This window comes from Trachypithecus francoisi, unplaced genomic scaffold (genome assembly GCF_009764315.1).
Source record: "Trachypithecus francoisi isolate TF-2019V2 unplaced genomic scaffold, Tfra_2.0 Contig01440, whole genome shotgun sequence".
Taxonomy (NCBI): domain Eukaryota; kingdom Metazoa; phylum Chordata; class Mammalia; order Primates; family Cercopithecidae; genus Trachypithecus; species Trachypithecus francoisi.
This window is the reverse complement of record NW_022681431.1, coordinates 3394196-3420932: the sequence shown is the minus strand read 5'-3', so window position 1 is coordinate 3420932 and position 26737 is coordinate 3394196. Positions and strand designations below refer to the sequence as shown.

At 37.1% G+C, this 26737-nt stretch overlaps 1 long non-coding RNA gene across 1 annotated transcript in view; it reads left to right on the top strand.

The window, feature by feature from the left end:
* Positions 1-3419: 3419 nt before the first annotated feature.
* The window catches only part of LOC117092431, a 62802-nt gene continuing 39484 nt past the window's right edge, over positions 3420-26737 (top strand). The window contains exon 1 of the long non-coding RNA XR_004440811.1: positions 3420-6851. This is a non-coding gene — a long non-coding RNA (uncharacterized LOC117092431). The remainder of the gene's footprint in view (positions 6852-26737) is intronic.

Here is a 26737-nt window from a genome sequence, read left to right as displayed (position 1 = left end):
TGTAACAAGATGTGCAGGAACTTTTAAGTGCATTTATAATATTTTAACTGTCAAGATAGATGGTGGCTTCATAGGTGTTCATTCTATTATTATTCAAACTTTTGTGTAATTTTAATTATTTCATTACAATGTTTAAAGGCAAAGGTATTGTAGTGGTGTTACTGGAAAGGGGTCCTGATCTGGACTCCAAGAGGGGGTTCTTGGATCTCATGCAAGAAAGAATTTGGGGCAAGTCCATAGAGCCAAGTGAAAGCAAGTTTATTAAGAAAGTAAAGAAATAAAAGAAAGACTACTCGATAGGCAGAGCAGCTGCATGGGCTGCTCAGCTACTTATACTTATTGTTACTTTTTAATTATATGTTAAATAAGGGGTGGATTATTCATGAGTTTTCCGCAATGGTGGACCATTCCCGCAACTGAGAATTCCTCCCCTTTTAGATCGTATAGGGTAACTTCCTGACATTGTTATGGAATTTGTAAACTGTCATGGCACTGGTGGGAGTGTCTTCTAGCATGCTAATGCCTTATAATTAGCATATAATGAGCAGTGAGGATGGTCAGAGGTCACTCTTCTCGCCATCTTGGTTGTCACAGGATTTTGTCTGGCTTCTTTACTGCAACCTGTTTTATCAGTAAGGTCTTTGTGACCTGTATCTTGTGCCAACCTTCTATCTCATCCTGTGACTAAAAATGTCTTAACGTCCTGGGAATGTAGCCTAGTAGGTCCCAGCCTTATTTTGCCCAGCCCCTATTCAAGATGGAGCCACTCTGGTTCAAACGCTTCTGACAGGGGTATATTTGAAGGTGATTGTTCGCAGAGAGAGGGAATGGTGGCAGTATATCAAATGCTGCAGAGTTCAAATGCGAGAAGTAACAAGTGTCCTTTGGATTGAAGGACCTAGTATATTCTTGTTGACTTGGAAGTTGTTTGAGTGGTGTAGTATGAATGGAGGTTGCGAAGCGATAGGAAACTGTGAGATAAAGACAAGGAATAGCAACAATAGATGGGAAAGGTATATTTATTCCAATAGAATTTTGTTGTAAGATGGTCTGGACACAGTTCAAAAATAGACCTAGCTTGAAGAGGTTTATCACATGTTTTTCTCTGTGTGTATTCTTATTGCACTTTAAACCGATACACATTGTAAGCAGTTTCTCTGCTGAGAAGCAGTAAAGATGCAGCAAGTGCTTGTAGTCATGCAATATGCATTTTTAGAGACCTTGACTGCTTTGACTTCAGGCCACTATACATAAATGACAAGCAGCCAATTAAAGTTCAACAGGATGGGTACATTTGGGGCAGATTTACCTTAAGTAGGAATGAATTAGAGGTAGAAGGGGAGTTCCCAGTCGCTGACTCAGTTTAAAGGGTTAGGAGAAAGTGAAAGATGGAGAGGAATAGATCCAAGAATCAGGAAGAGACAAATGAGACTAGGAGAAATAAAATAGTATGAGAAATGAGGATTAGGAAAAGCCTTCCTCAATTTGCAATTCCTGACCCATGAGAGTATATTTAATACTTCCTTTGCCTTCAGTAAATTAATTCACAGTTAAAAATGAATTATCTGTGTATAAACACATTGTAAAACTACGTGCTGTCTTCTTGAAGCAGCCAAGCTGAGGTAGTTAACTAAATGCTTACAAAAATGTTAATCCTGTGGCAACAACTACGAGAGGATTTTGTATACCAAGTAAAGTCAGAAATAAATGATCACAAATGAAGGTTAAGTCAGAACACCATCCTAAAATGTAAAAGTGGAAGATAAGAATTTAATAGTGATAATCAAAATAAAAGATAGTCAATGATCTGTTTTTAACAGGGTTGCCACATTTAGCAACAATGACAGGATGACCAGTTAAATTTGAATTGAAAATAAAAGACAAATAATTTTTACGGTATAATTATGTTCCATGCAATATGTAGAACAGACTTTATTGAGAACCTTAATTTGCTGTTTATATGAACTTGAGTTTTAACTGAGGGCTCTACATTTTACCTGACAGTTCCATTTCGCAAGTGCTCTCACTGATCTTCAGAGTTAAACAGTTACTTTCTTTCTGTTTCTTGCTCAATTTCATTTTCAATTTTTCTGTCATATTCTCTTTTTTTAAATATTGTATATCTTTCAGAGTAGTAACAAATATAGTGAAGTTTCAGTTATCTGAGATCTTATGTTTTAGACTAATTGCTTTACTTAGAACCTTTTCTCAATTATCTAGTCACACTTTGACATATTTCTGGTAATAGAGTTCATTAGTATTCTACTTTGCCTTAAAATTAATTTTGTTCGGAAGACCTAGTTCTAAATTTTATGTCTCTGAATTTTGGCTTCTCAGTAAACTTAGTTGAAAAACGCTTTGGTTATACTACCATACATTTTGTTACAGATGCAAGAAATGTTAGCTTCATATTGACAAATGACAAAGATTCTCTCCTTGACTAAACTCTAGTCAGGCTCCTCCTAAATCTCTTCACAATTAGGCCCTGACATTTGAACTTTCGTGTTCGTCTGTACATTGTCCAATTTTAGCAAGAAATCTAAGTCAGTTTAGCAATAATCCCCCATCCTCAATATCTGATCACTGTTGATATCTAATCAGGTTTCTCCTCCTCCACCATCCCAGAGGTGAGGTCTAATCATCCTGGCTAGCCTTCAGCAAGAATTCTGGTAGGTCAGCTTAGCCAGAAGCTACCCGTACTCCTGCATTTTCCCCCACTGGCTCCCCACCTTTACCCTGATCCTGCTACTTGGCTATACATTTTCACATTTCCTTGTAATGGAGCCCTATCTCGCTCCTCTATTACAAAACCTGCTTGTAGTGGCCTCCCTCAAATGAAGTCTTCCTTACTGTTTTTAATGAGTGTCATGAGTAGTTTTCCTTCCCACACAGAAACAAGCAATTTTTTAAAACATTAAAAGAATTATTCTGAAAGCGACTCTGGGAAATAGACATGGCTGACTATGTTAATAAGGATTACTTTTGCAAATGTGGCTCATGTGGAACTCTGTACCAATTTCCATCAACCCCCTTCTTTGTGCAGTAAAAGACAGTCAAGATATTCATTTAGGGAAATCAATCCTCCAAACTTAAGGTAGATTTCATTGCTTAATACTCTCTCCAAATACAAATATAAAAATGGATTAAAATGATTTATTCCAAGAGCAATGCATTTCTCTCAGTAAATTTTAAATGCATTAAGTTTTACTTTGTTACATGAAAAGGGTGTTAAAGTACATTGTATTTTACAAAAAACTTTCCATGCTTTGCAGTTGTATTCAAATCTGTATCTTCATTTCCCTTGAAATTATCCATGTGAAATAAACATTTATAATTTGATTCTCACTAAATGTAACCTATTAACATTTCAAAGTGTTCTTCTTAAGGTAAATAGCTTTCTCAAGATAAATAACATTTTATTCTTTTCCAAATAAAGTATACATCCATATTATTGATTATATTGCTGTATATTCCCAATATCACCAAAGAAGTACAATGCTTTGTAGTAAAACTAACGTGGGACTTAACTCTAGCTCCACTAATTTCTGCTGTGTGATATTATATAAGCCACTTAAACTCTGTAGCTCAATTTTTATTTTTGTGAAACTGATCTAATTAGAACTGCTTTATAAGGCTACTGTGAAAGTTAAAAATACTAATGCAAGCAAAACATGTTTAATGCCCGAATTATTCTGAGTGTTCATGGTACCATTTATCAGTGGGGAATCTTACATCTGAGTCTTTTTTCCATTTAGAAAACATTAACATTTATTATATGGACATTCACAATCGTTTAGGATTCCTCACACCTTCCCTATAGAAAGGTGAATACATAGCAAAGTAGAAAGAATGTTGTCAGGAAACCTTCCAATGCCTTTTTCCAGTCATATTTTTAATCTTTTCATCCTCTTCCCCTGTCCCAGCTACTTGATATCTGTATGTTGGCTGTCATAAGATGTATAAGAGGAGGATGGAGAAAGAAATTTTCTTAGTGACATGTCACCTCCCTTGATCTATAAAACTTAGATCTTCAGAACTACTCTCTTGCAAACTCCTACCTCTGTTAGCATTTGATGCATTATTTAGAACTCAACTGTGAAACTCAGATCGGATCTCTTATCTTTCCTTTTGTGGCAAGAAAAAAAAAAGCTACCACCAAAACTGCTTGCCTTCTTCTTAGTAATGCAGGTACAGATAGGTCTGACCACACTGCTGAGTTCTAACTAAAGAAATGTGGGAAGAAATAATATAAACTACTCACAGGCATCACCCATAACATTTCCTTCTGAATCTTTCTCTTCCTCTCTCATTCTTCCTCCATTTTCAGCCTGAAAGGTATCAACGAAGAAGCCAAATCATAGCTGAAATCCTAATTCCCAGTGTAATGGCATTAGGAGGTGGGAGGGGGAGCCTTTGAGAGACAATTAGAGTGTGGAGCCCTCATGAATGGGGTTAGTGCTCTTCTAAGAAGAAACACAAGATAGATGATTTGTCTCTTGACCATGTGAGGATACAACAAAAACATGACCATAGGTAAACCAAGAAGAGGGACTTCGCCAAGAATTGGCCATTGTGGCAACCTAATCTGGAACCCAGTTCCAGCCTTCAGAATTGTGAGAAGTAAATATTGTTCCAGCCACCCAGTCTATGGTACTCAGTTATAGCGGCCCCCACTGACTAAAACAGAAATTGGTACTGAGAAGTGGAGTGCTAGTGCAACAAATACCTAACAATGTGGAAGCAGCTTTGTTACTAGGTAATGAGTAGAGAGGCTGGGAGGGTTTTGAGCTGCATGCTGGAAAAGGCTGCTATTATCATTAAGTGACTTATGAAGGTGATTCTGGTGAGGGCTCAGAAAGAAAAGGGGAGACCTGAAAATTCTAAGAGAATACACAAAGAATCAGCTATAGAATGTGGGTAGAAATATGAATATGAATAGTGACTCTGATGCAGTCTTAGACAGCAATAAGGAACATGTTATTGGGCAATGGAGAAAAGGAGATCCTGATCACAAAGCGGCAAAGAGCCTGGGTGAATTGTGCTTGTGTTCTCATGTTTTATGACAAATCAACCTTGAGAGGATGGAAGCTGGATGTTCAGCTGAAGAAAATTCTAAACAAAGTGTTGGAGGAGCAGCTTGGTTCTTCCTGACTGCTTATGGTAAAATATGAGAAGAGAAGAAAAAAAAATGAGTTGAAAATGGAATTGTTAAGCAAAATGAATCAGAACTAAAGATCTGGCAAATTCTCAGCCTGTCCACATTAGAAGAAATGTGAAAAGTGCATTGGAAAGAGAACACAAAGGGTGTGACACACCTGCCATTAGATAAAGAGATTAGGGTGGATGAGAACCACAGATTCAACCACCCATCTCAACAGAAGCCAGGACTAGAGATGGGCTCATACCAGCAGATACCCTGACAACTGGGACTAACAGAAACACAAAGTGAGACAGAATGAAGAAAGACTGTGAAAGTGTGCTGTCCTTCAGGAAAGGGGAAGGAGAACCCCAAAGGCGATTTGGAGACTATCTGGACCACTGTCTAGGTTTCAACATGGCAGATGGCCTCCAACAGAAGTCGTGGGAATAGGCCATCTGGAGTTGCGGACTGGGGGATGCACAGCAGAGCCTTTGGGGCAGCATCTCAACCCCAAGGAGCAGTGATTTGGGCAGGGCCTTGCTGAGTCATGGGGTCGATGTTGTCACCCTAGTGGGACAGAAGTCAGCTCATCAAGCCAAAGAAGATTATTAACAAGACTTAATATCTCGTAGAGTTTGCCCTGCCAGGTTTGGGGCTTGCTTGGGGCCCAGCATCCCTTCTTTTGTTCTTCTTTCTCCCTTTTTGGATGGGAATGTTTATCCCACATCAATCTCAGTGTTGTATTTTGGAAGAACATGGCTGTGGTCACCCTGCATTTGGTGCTAACAAGTAGTGAGTACGTATGATAAACTACTAAGGAGTAACAACTGAGAATTTCACTATTCCTGAAGAAGCTTAAAAATTAACAGGCAAGTCAGGGTCCAGAGAAATAGGTGTGCATGAACTCAGACATCAAGAATACTAAACTAATATATCTGTATTTATAGTTACACAATAGCTAAATGTCATGGAAAACTAGAAAGAGAGAAATATTTATTTGAGGTAGTGAAGTTATTGAAGTGAAAATAGGCAAATGGTGGAAGCATACTAGAACAGCTTTCAAGGAGTTTAACAGTTAAGAATTTTGGAAGGAAGTATTTTGCAGGTAATAGAAAAGTACAGAGGGGTGGCTTAAATTCAATACAATATGTGTAAGGGTTAAGGGCACTGAAGATTGTCATAGGAGGACGCAAGATGAATACCTACCCATCGAAACAAGGGAGTAGGAGAGACTGCCTGAAGGAAGTGTTGGCACCTGCTTCAGTGATTAAGAATCTAAAGATAATTTAGAGGAATTTTGGAATGTTTATACAGGAGTAAGTATGGTCAAAGGTACTTACTTCCTTCTTCCCTGAATCCATAAATATGTTATGTTATATGACAAAGAAAATTAAGTTTACAGGTAGAATTATAGAAGTAAAGATGGTCAAAGATGCCCACGTCCTTATTCCCCGAAACCATGAGTATTATATTTTGCTGTATGGCAAAGGAAGATTAAAGTTACAGATATAATTAAGATGCTTATCAGCTGACTTTAAAATAGAAAAACCATCCTTGTGAGCTCAGTGTAACACCTTAAAACTAGATGAGGGAGGCAGAAAAGGAGGTGAAGAAATGTGAGGAGGACCTTCTCCACTATTGCTGGCTCTGAAGATGGACGAAGAAAACCGTGGACCAAGGAATGCAGGAGCATCTCTAGAAGCTGGAAAAGGTAAGAAAATGGATTTTCCTCTAGAGCCTCCAAAAACAACAAAAAAAAAAGCAGAAAAGAAAAGCAAACTGCTGAGATCTTGATTTTTGCCTGTTAATATCCACGTCAGACTTCTGACTGTATTTCTGTTGTGTTAAACCACTAAATTTGTGCAAATTTCTTCCTCTTCCAGCTTCAGGCAGCCTCTTGACTTGTAGCTACCTCACTGCAATCTCTTCCTCCAAGGTCACATTGCCTCCTCCCTCTGCATTCTGTGTCAAACCTCTCTGCCACACAAATGTCATTAGGTTTAGGGACCAAACAGGAAAGTTCAGGATAATTTTCTCACATGTAAAACTACCAGAAAGAAAGAAAAAAAACAATCCTGTTCTGTCTGATTGCTAAATTCTGAAAATATGTTGCATGCTATTAAGAAGCCAAAGTCAAAATTCTAGGTAATAGCAAGTCAATAAATTTGAAACATAAATGCCAAAAATAACAAATAAAAAAAGTTTTAAAGAATCACCTCTTTAGACAGCACATATATTATAAATTTGAGAAATGTATTAGTTTATACTTTGTAAAAAGATATATTGGTAGACAGAGGGGAAGACAGATGACTATACAGTATAAACTTTGGGGGAAATCTTTCCCCTTTCTAATCTAACAGGTTCTTCTGTTTGTTTCAGGAATGTTGTTTTTTCTCATATTTGGGAGAAATCATAATTATATTTTATTAATTTAAATGACAAATATAAATTAATAGACCCTTTCAAACATTACAACTGAGACATTCGATCCCACAATTGGGTAAAAGCCCATGCTATAATCCCTATTTAATAAATAAAAAGATTAAAGCTAAGGGTATAAGTCATATAGAATACAGAAAAACTAAAACGAACACAGTTCAAGAAATGCTGTGTAATACTACACTGCTTTGTACAAATGTTATACCATTTAACACTGCTATTATGAAAAATGAAGTTTTCTTATATCCCACTGCTATTTTTGTTATTGTTGTTCTTGCTTTGTTTTGAATGGAGTTTTGCTCTTGTTGCTGAGGCTAGAGTGCAGTGGCATGATCTCAACTCACTGCAACCTCCACCTCCCGGGTTCAAGTGATTCTCCTGCCTCAGCCTCCTGAGTAGCTGAGATTACAGGTGCCCACCACCATGCCGGCTAATTTTTGTATTGAAAGTAGAGACAGGGTGCCGTGTTGGCCAGGCTGGGGTCTCAAACTTCTGACCTCAGGTGATCCACCCTCCTTGGCCTCCCAAAGTGCTGGGGTTACAAGCATGAGCCACCGTGCCCAGCCTCCACTGCTATTAAAAAAAGTAGTTTTCTTATATCCACACACTTAAAGATAAGTACAATATTATGTAGAGCTTGTGTTGAACTTACCTCTAATACATCTCATAATTCCTTTCTCTCTGAATCCAGGTACTACAAGCTGCCTTACTTGTGGAGAATTTTCCTTGATGCTGTAGTTTCAGGGAAAGCATTGGCATCAGAAAAGCATAATTGCTTCACTGACCCAGTTCATGACATGAGTTATATCCATATCTACGAATTGAGAGGATTGATTTTTATAGAGACACCTCACTGAGTTCAGGATTTCATTACCTACAGCCTGTTGAGGACTGGTCATGGTAGGAAGCTGACCTAGTCTCAGTTGTTGTGGTTGCCTACTGTATTTTATCTTAACTTCTTGTCTAGGTCTTTGATCCACCTTTATCTTCCTATTGATTAGCTTACTACTTGACTGGTTTTGACATATTGTCTCATCCCCGTTTATGGTGAAACAAGGTTCTAATGACTGGTGCCCCCTCAGAACTAGATTAGGATGAAGATATTACAAAGTTGTAGAAATTAGCTTATTAATGTTTCTGTTGATTTTTATGATGATGTTCCCACATTAGTAATCAGTTAAAATCAACTTTAAGTTATCTAGATCAAAAATAAAGAAGAAATCCCATTAACTATGTCTCTCAGTTGTTCTTCTCCTATTCCTGTTGACATGATTCTGATGCCTAGAGAGGTCCCCACTCCCAGGCTGTCTTCTTCCCTGAGTAGAATCACAGTCCTTCTCTGTCACTATTCTGCTGTCTTAAACTATGATTGAAATGCCATTTTCTTACCTTGGCTTGCATATATTCTGTTTTTTCCATCTATCTCTTTCCAAGGACCTTTCTCTTACTACATTTGTCCAAATGAGAGGAGACCCTCATGCTCTCTAAGAATTTTACTCCCAAATATTCCTCCACCTCCTTTTTCTATGCATTCCATTCATAATGCATTCCCCTCTAGTTAAGAAGTTCTATAAAACTCTTGAGTACAGGCAATCCTGACTTAGGATGGTTTGACTTAATTTTTTGACTTTACAATGGTACTAAATTGTCACAATTTTGACATAATATACAGTATTCAGTAAATTACACGAGATATTTGATACTTTATTATGAAATACCCTTTGTGTGAGATGATTCTGCCCAAGTGTAGGCTAATGTAAGTGTTCTTAGCACGTTTAAGGTAGGCTAGGCTAAGCTATGATGTTTGATAGTTGAGGTGTATTAAATGCATTTTCAATTTATGATATTTTCAGTGTGTGATGGGTTTATTGGGACATAACCTCATTATAAGTCTTGAAGTATCTGTGTAGAGTTTTGCAAATGAAAATTATAAAGTAAAAAGTTAAACATACATAAATCCATATACTTATATAGAATAATTTCCTCTCTGTAAAATGTCTATGGTGATGATAAAGAAAGGAATAAAATAAAACAGTAACAGATAAGATCAGGACAAAAGCAGTGACAGGAGACAAATTTATATTTAACACGATGTTAGAAACATTTGTCATGGTGTGGGGCTCATAGTACTGAGATGATAAGTAGGAATATTCCTCTAAGAGATTTGGAAGCAAGGATGTTTTGATAACTGGGACTGATAGGCCAGGTGTCTACCAGTCATTTCCTTTGCTATAGCTACTTTTAATAAGTGGACAGAACTTTAATCAGGCCATCCAAGATAAAGCAGCCTCTCAGATCACTTTCATCTCAATATTTCCTGAGTAGACCTCATGATAACATTCATCTACCCCCAAATCAGAAAACGGTTGGCTCCAGCCTGCAATCCAAAAAGGGGCTCATCTTTTGGTAACCAAGAGCAATTGAAAAGCCTTCCTTTCCCTCTTCCTCCACCCTCTTCCTCCACCCTCTTCCTCCACCCTCTTCCTCTACCCTCTTCTTCCACCCTCTTCTGTTACTTATTTCTTCTCTAGGTCAAAATTTGTGAGAGGATAAAGGAGAAAGAATAATATCTTTGTAGAAGGTCTCTACCTTTGCTTTAGAACTTTTAGGAAAATGTTAGCACAAAATTATCTATTTGACAGAAAATTTAATAGGTGATTCAAGAAGGATTTTTTTTTTTTTGAGTTCCAGAATTAGATGTTTTCTTTCTTTCTTTTTTTTTTTTTTTTAATACAGTACAAAGTCTAGACTATGCTTTGTAAAACTGTGGAAGTATAAAGCATGGCAAAGAAGAGGTCTTCTCTACAGACTCTGTCTCATGGGTGGACACGTGATAAATTCTTTAAATTGCTTCCCAGGTGCTCACAAGCCTCAGTAAGAAAGCTGAGTGGACTGGTTTCTGCCGGAATGACTACTGGAGAACTGCCCAAGTGTAGGCTAATGTAAATATTGCTGACTCTGGTTGGTAGAATGAAAAAGGAAGTACTTCCAAATGGCTAAGAGAGCTGTGCTCCAGGGTGGAGAGAAGGAACCACTCCTGCTTAATAGACACTATAGAAAGAATAGCTATTTGAAGCTGCCATGTTTGCAATTTTCTTCCAAGATGCAATTTATGGTTAAAAAACTTTAAAATTATTAGTGCTTTCAATTGACTCTATTCTATAGATTATATTTTAATTGAGAAATTATTCTCTCTGCAGGTGTAAAATCTGCTAGATAGAATATATTTTCAATTCTATTTTCTGTATTAAAATGCATAAATACTTCAGCTAAGATGTTTACAAAAATACTGTTTTTGCCTCCTTTCAGAGTACCTTTATTCTATAAACATTTTTGTAAGACTAGGATAATTTGTTCCTATTTATGGTACTTTTAAATGTTTTGTAAAATTTAGATGCTACAAAATCATAGTCCTTTTCATTTCTTTGCAGTGCAGAACTGAATACAAATTTATCCAATTATAAAAAGGAGTACCATCAAAAGATTCTTCCCATATGTTGAAATACTCGAAAGCATAAGTATAATTTCAAAACTATATCTTTTGGCCTGAGCTCTCATTAATTAATTTACTAATTTCCACCCTCGCTCTTGCTGAGATAACTTTAATCATCTTTTTGTTTGCAACCATTGTTTTTAAAGATATTTCAGCTCTTGTTGATATTTTTATCTGACTTTTGTAATAGCATTCACAATGATGTCAGCTAGTTCATCTTTGATAAGAAAAGCCCTGGGTTACTGACAACAATGGATACGGAGGTACATCTTGTGAGTCTATAAACATTCAAAACTATGAGAAAACAGCCTAAAAGAATCTTGATCACCTTTCCAGAGTTCATAGTAAGGAAGACCTTTTCCTTTCCATTGTTTTCCATATTGATTTAAAAGGAGTACTGGACAGAATTCTTGACTGATTCATTTATACTCAAATCATTTTCCACATAGCACCAAAGTGTTTGACTCCAAACCCCTACCTTAGATGAAGATGCTCCTAACAGTTCTGGTTATCAGGAGACTTAGCCTCATATCTCAAGCTTCGGCCAAAAGCAAAAAGTGGGGTCAGGCATGGCTTTTTAATGAGAAAAATGTGTAGGCATATCCCTCATTAATACTGCATGTGGAACTTGGGGTTCCTATGAACCTATGCAAATTGACTATTAAAAGAAATGTTAGTTTGGACTCATAATGGTACAAAAAAACTGTATTAATAAAAGAGGATATAAGTAGGTATAAACTAGGAAAGCGGGGAGGAAATTGGGTGTCCTGTACTACATTGATTGAACCCATTAGTACTCTCTATAAATTTGATGAAAGAAAAAAAAGTCAAGCATAACATAGTCATCCCACACACACGTACCATCCTATAATGATAATAAGAGATTTGTTTTGGCCAAAGAATTCCTTGAGATGAACAATGTATCAAAGATTCTATCTTGTCCTCACTCCTGACAGTTCAGGACTAACCAGGTTCTATGTGAATATATCTAAGTACAAGGAAACAATACTTCTCCATTACTTGGGAAGAACATTAAATGTCAGTCACAGCTTCAATGAAATCTTTTTAAAGCATCACATTGCCCCGGTCTCTTGATATCTAAGTCAACTAGTGACAATAGTGGCTGGTTCTCCAGTTGCCAAAAAAAAAAAAAAAAAAAAAAAAAAAATAGTGGCATCCAATATTTGATTTATAGGCAGCCTCACTAACTTATAAAGCTCTTTGTCTACTTAGCACATTGGTTTTTGCATAGGATGGACTCGATATATGTTTCACAATTAAACTGGGAAACATGCATGTGAATTATTTCTGGAAATCAATTTTTCACACAATGTCAATTTATGTGAGTATATATTAGTGCCTAGGAATTGAGTGTCTTTATTTTGCTGACAGTTTCTTAAACTTGCAAAGCCTATTACTTCCCTAAAGTCTATTTTAATCTTGAAAAACTTCATTTTCCTTTCATGTACGTGTGCTATTATTTTAGCTGGGAATAAATTCCAGAGCACTGAACCACATTCTGCAAATTGTATGAAGTTTGAGAATAAGACCTTTTTCTCCAAAGTGGCTGTTGAAAGAGTTGCTCATCTGATGGGTTTCAATGGTATTGAATGACCTTTCTCCTTCTCATATTGGAAAATGTGTTTTCTTTAAACATATAATTGAAAAATCTTGCCATTATTTTAAATTATCTTGTCTTTTAAACAAATTTTATGTCAGGAGTTACTTCAGCTCCTTTTCAATATAAATACTTTTTAACCTGTCTATTTTCTAGAGTGTAAGTATGCTTTTCTTATTTCTCTAGTATCTTCGACTGATTTATAAGGTTTTATTTTTAACTTATAAGTTGTAGTTTTTCAGTTCTAGGGCTAAGAAGGTGATTTTCTTACTATGGTGAGTTCTTTTACAAAGAACATTTTTAGTGTTCTCTACCTTTTCTATGATCACAGCTCACTTTTATATTTCCTGTAATTTTGTTTTTCTAACCTTACTCCTTTCCTATAAAAGTTAATTGTTAAACTCTTTCACATTTCTTGCCGGAATTGTTTTCTTTTCTGACTCCTGTTTCGTTCTAGGTTCTTCTGCTCCATTTTTGATGCTAGCATTCCTATCTTCTCTCATTTATCGGTGTCTCTGCCTACCTCCTCACATTGCATTACAGTGACTATTTAAAATACATGCTGCAGACATCTCTCTGGGCCAGGTCGTCACATTTTATGTATTTGAAAATATAGTTTATCTCCAAACCTACTTCTCCATTGTTGGAGAAAGTACTTTGGCGCCTTCTGTACCACACAAAGTTGGAAAGTTTACAAGGTGACAACAGTCTGAATTTAAGAACTCTGGGGATCCACACATGTGAGTAAAGATAAGTGACAATTTGTAATAATGAGGGAAGAAAAGCGAGCAGCAAGTGGTAAAGAGAACTTTAAGAGAAAGAAAAAAAATAAAATGAACAAATAAGATTATAAGAAATGTTAGGCAAATCAACTTTCCTGATTTGTATCTTAAGCATATTAAAGAAGTGGAAGCAAGTTTCTCATCAAAATATTTAATTCCAAGGGAATATTTTTTAATACAGAATATCCCAGGCAGCAGGTATGATTCTGGAGATGGGGTTTTAGATACTAGAAAAGAATGGTGTACACTTCATGCCTTCTGGGAGTTTAGTTTACTTACGGTAAGAAAACCAGAAACACAAATAATTGCACAAGAAAATAGGAAGTAATAATACAAGGTCACTTTTGATTAAGTGGTGAATAAATGGAACAAACCATCACAACTCCAAAATCAGAGGAGAAAGGAGTTTTATGACTTAAATCGGTGCCTTGATACTATTGTATTATTTTAAAATGTATTTCTATTAAATAATAATGCACATTTTTCTGTACTTTTTGTATATGATTTTGAAACCAATAACTTGTTGATTATTAAAAACTCAAACATCCTTGTTTAATTAAAAAGGCAGTTTCAGTATGACTAGAGGTTATCCATTTTATTATCATTTAAAAGCATTAGCTTTGAGCTTGAAAAGGAAGACATGATCTCATTTTTATGTAGAATTTTTCAAAAGTTGAACTCACAGAAGTATAGAGTAGAATGGTGTTTACCAGAAGTGGGTGTGGGAGGGTGGGTTGCACTGATGTTGGTCAGAGGATACGAAAGCAGAAGAAAAAGTTCAAGAGAGTTATTGTATATCATAGTTAATAGCAATACACTGTATTCTTGTGAATTGCTAGGAGAATAGATTTTAAGTGTTTTCACCACAAAAATGAGTATATGAGGTAATGGTACATTACCTCATATACTCTTGATTTAGCCATTTCATAAGGTATACATATTTAGCTTGATGCAGCCATTTCATAATGTATACATATTTACAAACATGTTTAATGCAATAAATATATAAATTTTTATCAATTAAAAATAAATAACTTTTTAAAAAGAAAAGGAGTTTCAAATGTCTGCAACAGAAAGTTTGAAATGTTTGCGATTTAATTAAAGAATGATCACAAAATGCGTGCATAAAATTGTAGTCTTTAATAAGCATTCATCACCACTTAGAGCTGTAGACCTAAATATGCAACTGCCCAGGTGTTTGGTAATCAGGAATGAATAAATGCTTGCTCCTGGGATGCCAGATGGAGAAAGCCAGACAGTCTTAAGGTAAGAAAGAAAACTGAAAGTGAAATTTAAGACTGTAGCTAAATCATAGATTGCATTAAATAAATGATAAAATAGCAGGGTTTGAGAGAGAGGTTGTCAGTAACTGGAAACCATTTTAACTGCTTTCTTTTTAAAAAAAATGTTCTTCAATTTTCCACTTTTTCTGCTGAAGCTATCAAGGAAGATCACTGCAATTTTATATGAGATGTTCCACAATTTTTCCATGGCACTGATTAAAACTCAGTAGCAAATATTTTGTGCTGCCCCCACATCTACCTGAAAATGGATTCTAATCACAACAAATGACTGAAATCTTTCTCAAGAAATAGTATGCTGCCATTAGGCAATTGGGGTGAAAGGAACAATGCACTGAAGAAATGCCTTTATTCTGATATTATTTGGGGTCCTTTTCCCCCCAGCATTTCAGATTGCTATAGTACAGCTTGGATGCACTCAAAATATACCCTGAAGGGAATGAACTTGAGCTTCCTTTTTTTTTTTTTTTTTTTGAGACGGAGTCTCGCTCTGTCGCCCAGGCTGGAGTGCAGTGGCTGGATCTCAGCTCACTGCAAGCTCTGCCTCCGGGGTTCACGCCATTCTCCTGCCTCAGCCTCCCGAGTAGCTGGGACTACAGGCGCCCGCCACCTCGCCCGGCTAGTTTTTTGTATTTTTTAGTAGAGACGGGGTTTCACCGTGTTAGCCAGGATGGTCTCGATCTCCTGACCTCGTGATCCGCCCGTCTACGGCCTCCCAAAGTGCTGGGATTACAGGCTTGAGCCACCGCGCCCGGCCAGAACTTGAGCTTCCTGAAACTCACTGACAGAAGCTCACGAACAGCTGTGAGTGAATCTGCATACACCTTGCATCTCCTCTTTAAGCAGTGCTGGCCACACAAAGCCTCACTGGTAAAGTTTGAAGCAAATAATGGGTTCAGCACTTCCCGAGCAGGAGATGCTCCTGAGAAGACAGTGTCAGGCTATTTGGTTATAAAATTATTTGGGAAGGGATCATAAATAAAGTTTTCGCTTATTTGTTTATATATTTCCTTAGAAAATCTCTAATCAACTTACATTAGAAAAATTTTTAAAGCAAAACAGTTCACTCTATTTACAATTTTGAAAACACCTGAAGGGGAGCAAGATAAAATACATGATGACTACCACGGAATGGAAGGCCCTTTAAAATCTTTCCTGATACCTAATGCTTCCGCTGCCTCAAACGGTGCTGCTTTTGCTCCTGCATGAGTGTATTAGTCATTCTCATGCTGCTAATAAAAACATATCGGAGACTAGGGCATTTTTAAAAGAAAGAGTTTAATGGACTCACAGATCCACGTGACTGGAGGAGCCTCACAATCACAGTAAAGACAAAGGAAGGGCAAATGCGGGCTCCTACCCGGCTGCTGGCAAGAGCTTGTTCAGGGGACCGCCCAGTTGTAAAACCATCAGATCTCGTGAGACTTACTACTGCGAGAACAGCATGGGGGAAATCACCCTCATGATTCAATTCTCTCTGCCTGGGTCCGCCCTAGACACGTGGGGATTATACATTTCAAGGTGAGATTTGGATATGGACACAGCCAAATCTTATTAATGAGCTAGAACTGGCTACTCACCTCCACCAACACCCTTTGCATTTTCCTATCTCTGTTCAAACTTGCTGTATTTTTCCCTGTGCTTAAAATGTCCTCCTTATTTCTCTGGTAGATTCCTAAAAGGTTAACAATCAGAATATTTCCAATGCTTCCATTCTACCCTTGACCCTCCAAGTAACTGCCGCTTTCTTCCTCTAGCTTTACCCACAGTACCTTGTAAATATTTTATTGTTGCCTTCTATTAATGCTATCTTAGTTTGATCTCCTTAATGGCAGAAATCGTTCCCGAATCGCTGAAACTAAGCGTAGTGATGGGCATATGGTAGAAACTCATCTATATTTGTATAAAGAAACAACCAAAAAGATAGAAGGATGCAGAGGTTGGCAAGGAGAGAAAGAAGAGAAGAGATAGAGAAATGAGGATATGAAGGAGAAAAAGGAAGGGAATGGAGGGTTGGAGTGAAGGGAAGGGGGAATTACATAAACAGAAAATAAGTCTCCAACCATGTGAGTAAAATTAAAATGTCACTATTCATTAAAAATAAAAAATCCAAATTTAAAATGTGCTAAGTTGGGAATTACAGAGATCGAAAAGTAGTTAGTAAATACCTATAATAAATATCTTGGTAGGTAGCATAAAGCCAATAAACATGAGAGTGACTGTGAAACAATATTCCAGAGTCCTGAAGTCAAAAGGACTAATAGTTAATATTTTGTCAACTTGTATCTACTTTTGTTAGAATCAAAAGAAAAATAAGGCCGTTGTCATCACTTAGGGGTGAAGACACCAACATCAGTTTCTGAGCCTGAAATGAACATTTTTGAGAAACATTCTAATAACATGTATCCCTAACTACATGTTAAAGGCTGATGACATTTATTCTAAGATTATATTTTAGAATTTACTAGCAAAAGTAGAGTGATGATGGAAATAATGGGATAGGAAAAAGAGAGGGGAAAAAGAAAAAGCACAGATATTTTATCCTAACATATTCACATGTTTAAGTCTATTCAAAATATTTTACATATCAAACCTGTATTGCCCCAGATCAGAAATGAAAAATATATAAGTCAAGCAGAATTCATTTGGTGAGATGCAAACCATCTGGGTTACTATCAGAGATTTTTAATTTCTCTCATATTCCAGTACATTTCATTTCAATTTCCTTGAATCAGGACTTTATTATATCAGGTTAATGGAAGAAATCTATTTCTATCATATATATGGTTACTTTTGGATTAATTTGTTAAGTAGGCTTTAGTTTTATAGTTTCTTCAGGTCTCTCTCTAACCTGAAGCTTCCTTCTAGATATTTCCCTAATATATCAGGGTGACATACTTATGGATTATCTTGCTTCACCCCACTGTAATGGGTTTGGTCATGTTTGCCCACTACATGAAAATGTGATGACGTTTTGCTCAACCAAGATTGTACTTGAGAGGGGAAAAAAGTGAAAGAGGAGAGATGCTTCTGTTTTCTTTCCATTCTTCCTTTATTCCTTTGGTCTTTGAGTACATTGAGTTGAGAACAGCACAAACTGAGTGGACTGGAAAAAAGATAGAAGCTTGACAAATAATCAAAATTATAGGAGCAAGTTACTTCTAAAACACCTTGCTGCAGTTTTCTCCCTGGCCAGCACAAACTTCCGTTTAGAAGAATGTTAGAGAACCACATTTTGTTTTCAATGTTATCAAAAGAGTTGCCTTCTTTTAAAGAAACCAATAATTAACCGATGGTTCTGAAAACGGTAATCGCTTATGACTGTCATGGAAATCACTCTTAGTGGAATATTGATGGCAGGTTCCAGAAAATTGCCAGAGACAAAAAAAAAAAAAGTATTACCTGAAATATTTTTTCACATAGCTTCTGTGGATGTCTCTAAATTCGATTTTCTTTGTTTTTTTTTTGAGATGGAGTCTCGTTCTGTCGCCCAGGCTGGAGTGCAGTGACGCGATCTCGGCTCATTGCAAGCTCCGCCTCCCGGGTTCATGCCATTCTCCTGCCTCAGCCTCCCTAGTAGCTGGGACTACAGGCGTCCGCTGCCACGCCCGGCTAATTTTTTTGTGTTTTTAGTAGAGATGGGGTTTCACCGTGTTCGCCAAGATGGTCTGGATCTCCTGACCTCATGATCTGCCCACCTCGGCCTCCCAAAGTGCTGGGATTACAGTTTCCACATTTTTAACGCAAAAATATGTCAGTAGACCTCAGTCCTCAAATTGGCTTCAGCTCTATCATTTTTAGGATCTCTGCTTTGTATTATTCACTGCCTACATCAGCTTAAAGCAAAGCAACCAAATGAGTAAGCAAACAATGATTCCTGAAGTGAAAATAATTCAATATATTTGGGAAGGCCTTTAAAATAGTTTTTAACATAAAAGAATAAAAATATAACATACAAGGCAAATTGCAGTATGCCTGTGGGAAAGCTTTAATTTTCCTATCCATGGTGCAGTTGGGGTAGGGTTTAGGATGAATAATTTATAACTTGAAATAATCCAAGCACCTCACTTTGTGAGTGTCCAGCTGCCTCTTCATCATCTCATTCAAAGGCTAGTGACACGGTGTTCACTGTTTGGGTAATGAATTCTTTAAAAACCCAGACTTTGTCACCATATAATATATCCATGTAAGAAAACTGCACTTGTACCCCCGAATCTATAAAAATAATAAAATGCATTAAAAAATGATGCATTTGTATTCCACCTTTTAAAATTTATTCTCTCCTTGATGTGCTGCTAATATCATAAGAAATGTATCGGTGTGGTGGGTGGGGAATCCTATAAAACCATAAAACTAAATAATTAGAGCCTGAATAAATAGGCCTCTGACCTCCCATGGAGACCTTGAAAACCCTTGGAGATGAATTTTGTACCTTTATTGCATGTTTCTTCTTGACAGTGTCATAGAAGGCATGGAGAAGAGAATTCCTTTTGGATACAGCGTTAGCAGAAAGAGGCCTTCATAGTATGGTGAGCTGTTCCAACCAGGGGAGAAATTGCTTCTTATAATACTTGGATGCCTAGTGCCTGACTTATTAGGCACTCAATAATGGGTGATAAATGAATAAATGAATGACCCAGTCAGTGAGCAGGAAGGAGTATTCTATTTGATCCTTGCACAACCTACTTCTAGTTAAGTGAACACTTATGTGCCGTTTTATCCATTTAAGTTTATCAGTTTTCTCATCTAAGAAATCATAACAGAAATAAGAGTTCCGGCCATTTAACAGGGTTAGTCTGAGCTTCACATGAGATAATGGATGTGAAAGCACTTGAAAACCTACCCATATCATATGTTTTGATAAGACATGGAGAATTCCCAGCACTTTGGGAAGCTGAGGTAGGAGGATCTCTTGAGCCGAGGTATGTTACCAGCCTGAGCAACATAGCAAGATCCCACCTATAAAAAATAAAATAAGCATACAAACATTAGTTGGTGAGGTCGTACACAGGTTTATAGTCTGGAGGTTGAGCAGGAGGACCACTCAAGCCCAGAGGTTTGAGGCTGCAGTGGGCTATGATTATCCCACTGTATTCCAGCTTGGGTGATAGAGCAGAACCCCATCTCAAAAATAAATAAAGAGCATGCTATTGCTCTCTTGCTCCCTCTTGTGCTTTGTGATGTATCTGCTTCCCCTTCACCATCAGCCATGAGTAGAAGTTTCCTGGGGCCCTTACCAGAAGCGGATGCAAGCCCTGTGCTTCTTGTATACCCTGTAGAACTGTCAGCCAAATAAATATCTTTCTTCATAAATTACCCAGTTTCAGGTATTCCTTTATAGTAATGAAAGTTGGACTAATACACCATATTAGAATGAAAACGATGTATGTACCCTTCCCCGCAGGACCTGCTGGCGTGATTTACATATACACTCTTATCTTCATGGTACTGCTTAACTTAAGGAAACCGGCCATCCAGGCTGGATTGGTTTCGTCCTCAATGAAACCATATTAATGCACTGAAAAAGCTGGCTTTAGTACTTCCTCACCTGCTCCTAATTTGCACATAGGTCTGTTAGAAATTGCCTGACACAATTTCTATTCAATTTCTCAGAATTCTGATATGAATGTCTTATTTCTCTCTCCTCTAATCTTTGAACACACTACATTAAATAGGCTCCAAACCCTTGTCAGTGTCTCAATAAGTAGCTGTTGGCCCTACCCTGGAGCTGATCTAGCTCTGTACATCTTTCCTCTATTTTTGTCCTCGACCCTAATTCAAGTCTCAGCATCTTTTTATATCTACAATATCAGGATGGCTACATTGATGCTTAAAAATAGGCAGTGCAGACACTGGGACTCAGAGCCTTCCTGTGTTAATCCCGCTGCTGTGGAGAGCATCGCATCACAGAATCCATTCACATTGAATCGAAGGTGGCTCTCTTGGAACCCCCTGGACTTTCCGTTTGTTTTAAGAAATATTTATTAGCATCTACAAAGTACAAACTGTATTTTAAATTATGCACGAAACATCTGATTTCTATAACTTAACGTTGTCTTCCTCTGTTCGTTCATAGATATTTTTGTTTGTTTACTCTTCCAGTGTCTATTCAAATACAAGCCAATAAGAAGATACACACATTATTATTTCCCCCACATTCTTCGTGAAAACTTAAATTGTAAACTTTTCTTCCCTATAAATCTTCACTCAACAACGCATACCTATAAGTATGTGGATAGTCTCCAAAACGTTCTCAACTGCATAATATTCCACGGACAGATATGTACTATCATTTTTCCACCGGTCTCCTACGAGTGGAGTCTCGGCTGCTTCCAATCTTCTATTACAAATGATGCTACAAAAATTAACCTGGACATGCTGTTTTCATACATACGGTCATAGGAACGTGGAATTGCCTTGTCAAAGCATTAATGCATCTGTCATGTTTCTAGTTTATAGCTTTTACTAATTTTCACTCATAGAATTTGTTTCATTTTGTACTCCCAAAGGGTGAATATTTTCACACTTTGCTGTTTCTCTTTTGACTTTGCTTATGTTTGTGTTTTTGCTGTGCAGAAATTTCTAAAATTTAGCAAATATTTTTTTTTTATGGTTTCTGGATTTTGAGTCATCAGGCCTTTTAGATATCTTTTTTGTTTTGATTCTTTGACATTTATTAAGGATGACTTTCTGGACCAGAACATGACCAATTTTTATGTATGTTCCACATGTGTTTGAAAATTATGTGAAATCCATTTCCATACAAATGGATGTGTATGTCCTTTTGAGGCTATTAATCAACTTTTTCAAGCATTCTATAGCTTTGCTTTTTCTTTCTATGTGGCCTAACAATTTCTGAAAACTGTAAGTTAAAATCTCCAAATGTATTTTGATTTATTTATTTCCCTATAGAATTCTGTCAGGTGTTGCTTTTTATAAGACTATATTGTTCTGGCACAGGTGTCTATGATCAATTTTTTTTTTTGATGAAATGTCACTTTTATTTGTATGTAACTTCCCTTTTTTGTTCCTTATGACTTTTCCCTTTAATTCTCCCTTGGGGGAATCTGATAATATGCTTTTGGGGCATTAGGGATGAGCTAACCCAGGTGTTAGCTTCTCCTTTGTATGCCTCTTTAGAGACTTTGATAAAATTGGCTTTAGAGTGCAGCATTTTTTATATTAAATACAGTTCTAAAACCTTCCAATCACACCTTCTCTTCTGCTATAGTTTGGATGTTTGTCCGTTTCAAATCTCATGTTGAAATTTGATCCCCAGTGTTGGAGGTGCGGCCTAGTGGAAGGTGTTCAGGTTATAGGAATGGATCTCATGAATATATTGATTAGATTAATGCCCCCCCCACAGGAGTGAGTAAGCTCTGTCTCTCCAGTGGTTCCCGAAAGAGCTAGTTGTTAAAAAGAGCCTGGTATCTCCTTTCTTGCTATGTCTTGCTCCCTCTTTCTTGCTCCTTCTTGCTCCCTCTCTTGCTGTGTCTCGCTCCCTCTTTCTCTTGCTATGTCTTGCTCCCTCTTTCTTGCTCTGTCTTACTCCCTCTCTTGCCATGTATCTCTGCACAGCTGGCACCTCCTCACCTTCTTCGTTGAGTGGAAGTAGCTTGAGGCTGTCATCACAAGCAGTTACTGGCACCATGCTTCCTGTGTAGCCATTAGCCAAATAAATGTCACCTCTTTATAAATTACCCAGTCTTAGGTATTCTTTTATAGCAACACAAAACAGACTAAGATGCTTCTTGTATAGGACATATTATATTTCAGGGAATCTGTTAGTATCTCAACTCTAGGTGCTTTTTTCAAGGAACTACCCTGGGTATATTCATCCTGATGTGGTAAATGATAATGGAATTCATAGTGGCCAACCTATCATCATTAAGTAGAACTGTTACAACTTGCTCATTAGTAGCACCTCCTTGATGTTACCCCAGTGAGTCCATTCAGCACTGAACTGCTTTTACTGCTTTTTGGCCCCTAAATGGATCTGGCACAATCAATGATCCAACCAGGGCACAATCTGAAGAGCTGGCAAGGGCTCTCTTTGGTACTCATTCTTTCTACCAGGATTTTCATTTCCTGAACTTATATTATGTCCCAGTCATCATCTAGCAAATCAGCAGCTTCTTGTAGTTTAAGTATTAGCTTCTGGGATAAATAAATGTTCTGTTGTTTCTGGGATATCTACAGGGTCATATTTGGAATCAGATAGTAGGAATCAGCAGCTATTAGTTCACCATGTTGTCTAAAGTAGTCATTTTGTCTCTCCCACCACTTCTAATAAATGCATATTTCACAGTTTACAGTGAACCTCACAACATCTATCCTAGAATGGTGGCAGAACATATTTTCAAAAACAAAAAACAAAAAAAAATAAGGCTTAATGGACATTTTCAACATAACTGAACTTCATAAGAATGCCTTTTACACATGGACAGAGGATATGGAAATTTATGCCATCTCAAATATGCCATGTAGACTATTTTGTATATGAGAAGGATATTTTCTCTCTGTCATGTAGTTTCTGAATGAAATGTTTTCATGAATATTATAGCTTAAATTATCTCCATTTCATTAGTTTAAAAGCCCAAAGAAGAAATCTAGTGTAAAAATCTTTCACTGAAATACTCAAGAGCTATATACTCTGTTTTTATTTTTTAAAAATAGTCCAAAACACAACCATGACACAGGTTGAGCTCAGAAAATACAAGTCATAAACTCAGTTTTTGAAGAAGAGGTAGTACTGTCTAGTGTTAAAATCCTGGGCTTTAAAATACAATTAGTTGTTGAACAATCATAGTTTTTTCTCCAAGATGAACAAATAGGGAGAAATTCAAGATAATGAAGTAAAAGTGGAAAATGAGAAAAACAGCAGAGTCTAGGATAAATTTAAGGTTTGGGCCATTTGAAATATCGGGAAAAAAATAATCACCAGTCACCATGCATCTGGTGAAAACCCTACCTGGAGAAAGTGAACAGTAAAGCACAGCTACTCATGAAACTATAACACTACTAGGAAATCAAATCTTTGTTTATAAACATGAGTACTTTCTTGCCAAAACGCTAAAGCTGCTTGACAACCCTTTGTTTCCACCATCAATTGTACCCTTTTTTGTTGCTAGTACCTGGATAGCTAAATACAGCTGGAGAAAACGATACAAAATGAATGGATATAACCATAAATGCACACTTACTAGATCTTAAAACTGCTTACTGGCTGAGCATGATGGCTTACACCTATAATCCCAGCACGTTGGGAGGTTGAGGTGGGTGGATCGCTTGAGTTCAGGAGTTTGAGACCAACCTGGGCAACACAGTAAAACCCTGTCTCTACAAAAAATTGAAAAATTCGCTGGGCGTGGTGGCGCACGCTTGTAATCCCAGCTAATGGGGAGGCTGATGTGGGAAGTTCACTTCTGCCTGCGAAGTCAAGGCAGCAGCGAGTCATGATCGCACCACTGAGCTCCAGCCTTGGCGACAGAGACTCTGTTTCAGAAAACAAACAAACAAACAAAAAACCACAAAGCTTTTACTATATTTCTTCAGTTAAGTAATTTTCATGCTCCGTGCTCTGACAATTAGAAAAGTTTCTATAATTTCTTCCAACTTCCTAGCCTATGCTACAGCCTCCTAAATCTCCCCAATTGTCTTGCTCCTCTCAAATAAACTCTTCATAAACAACTAATGAACTTTATGTTTTCTTTAACTTTTTATTAAAAGGTAAAATATATGCACAAAAGTCAAAATATCATAAGTGTACCACTTCATAAATTTCCCCAAACTGAAAATAGCCATATAACCATTAGCAGTCAAGAAACAAAACATTGCTGGCTTGTAGCATGTTTAGTTTTGTTTATTTCTGTCCTTTATTTAATGGATTTATAGAGAATGTATTCTTTATTGACTGGCTTTTTTGGTGGGAATTATGATCATAAAATGTAATCCATGTTGTGTCTATTGTATACTAGTATTTTATTATGTGAATATATGTTTGGTATATACTATTATATACTTTCATTGTGTAGATATACTAATAGATACTTAGCCACCTTTAAATGCCCATTTATGTAGTAGGTACTTGGTTAGTTTACAATTTAAGCATATCGTATAGTAGTATTTCCATCAACATTTCTATTGATATCTTTTGGTGAGCATATATATGCTGTGCTGTTGCATATATATCAAAAAGTGCACTACATTCAGTTTTACCAAAAAGTGTATTTATTCAGTTTTCCTATGTATTTTCAGTTTACCACAATTTAACACCAATTTACATTAACAACGGCGTGAAAGTACAGTTTCATCTACAGTTGTAAATGAAAGTGGCAGCTGTTTCAAATATCTGTCAGCACTTGATATTATCAGTCTTTTTTTTTTTTTTTTTAAGACAATGTCTCACTCTGTCGCCCAGGCTGGAGTGCAATGGAGTGATCTTGGCTCACTGCAACCTCCACCTCCCGGGTTCAATCAATTTTCCTGCCTCAGCCTCCTGAGTAGCTGGAATTACAGGCAGGCGCCACCAAGCCCTGCTAATTTTTGTATTTTTAGTAGAGACAGGGTTCCACCATGTTGGTCAGGCTGTTCTCGAACTCCTGACCTTGTGATCCACCCGCCTCAGCCTCCCAAAGTGCTGGGATTACAGGTGTTAGCCGCCCTGCCCGACCCTTTTTTTCCTTTTAACCATTCTTGAGCATGTGTATTTGCATCTCATTGTGGTTTCAATTTCATTTCCCTGGTAACTAATGAAGTTGAAAACATTTTTATGTTTACTGAATATTTTGATATGTTCTTTTGGGAAATTCCCATTTTTCTGTTGGGTCCACTGTCTTTCCTTGCTGATTTGGAATTCTTTATCAAACATATGTTTGCAAATATTTGGTCCCATGCCACCTGTTATACTCTCTTTGTGGTGACTTTTTAGGAAGAGAATTTCTTAATTTTACTGTATTCCAGTGTACCATTTTTTTCCCTTTCGTGGTAAATATTTTGTGTGTCCTTTAAAAGAATGCTGGCCTGCTCCAGAATCACTATATTATTTCCTCTGAGCATTTTGTCATTTTGCCTCCTACGTCTAGATATATAAATTATCTACAACTGGTTTTTATGTGTGAGGTAGGGGCCGAGATAAATTTGTTTTCTATATGGATATGAAATTGTTCAACAACATTTACTGAAAAGACAGCTTTTCCCTCTCTTCATTGAAATGTTAGCTTAATGATAAGTTAGATGACCATCAATGTGTAGGTATGTTTATTTTCTATTAGCTTAACTGTCTCTAACTCCATATTATATTGTCTTAATTATTATGCTTTGTAATAGGTCTTATTCTTGATAACTGGTACTATAAGTTTTTGACTATTAATCCTTCTTCATTACTGCTGGGACCATTTTTGCTCTTTGCATTTCCATATAACTTTTAAAATCAGTTCATCAGTTTCCTTAGGAGAAAAAGGCTGGAGTTTTTATTGGGATTGCATTGAATCTATCAAGTATTATTTAGAGAAGTAATATTGAATCTTATACTACATGAACATGATATATTCCCTCATTTATTTAAGTCTACTTTAATTTTTCTCAATAATGTTTCCAGTGTTAAGCAAAAATATCTTGTACATTATTTGTTAGATTTATTCGTAAGTTCTTAATTTTTTTTTTTTTTTTTTTTGTTTGAGACGGAGTCTTGCTCCGCCGCCCAGGCTGGAGTGCAGTGGCCGGCTCTCAGCTCACTGCAAGCTCCGCCTCCCGGGTTCACGCCATTCTCCTGTCTCAGCCTCCCGAGTAGCTGGGACTACAGGCGCCCGCCACCTCGCCCGGCTAGTTTTTTGTATTTTTTAGTAGAGACGGGGTTTCGCCGTATTAGCCAGGATGGTCTGGATCTCCTGACCTCGTGATCCGCCCGTCTCGGCCTCCCAAAGTGCTGGGATTACAGGCTTGAGCCACCGCGCCCGGCCAGTT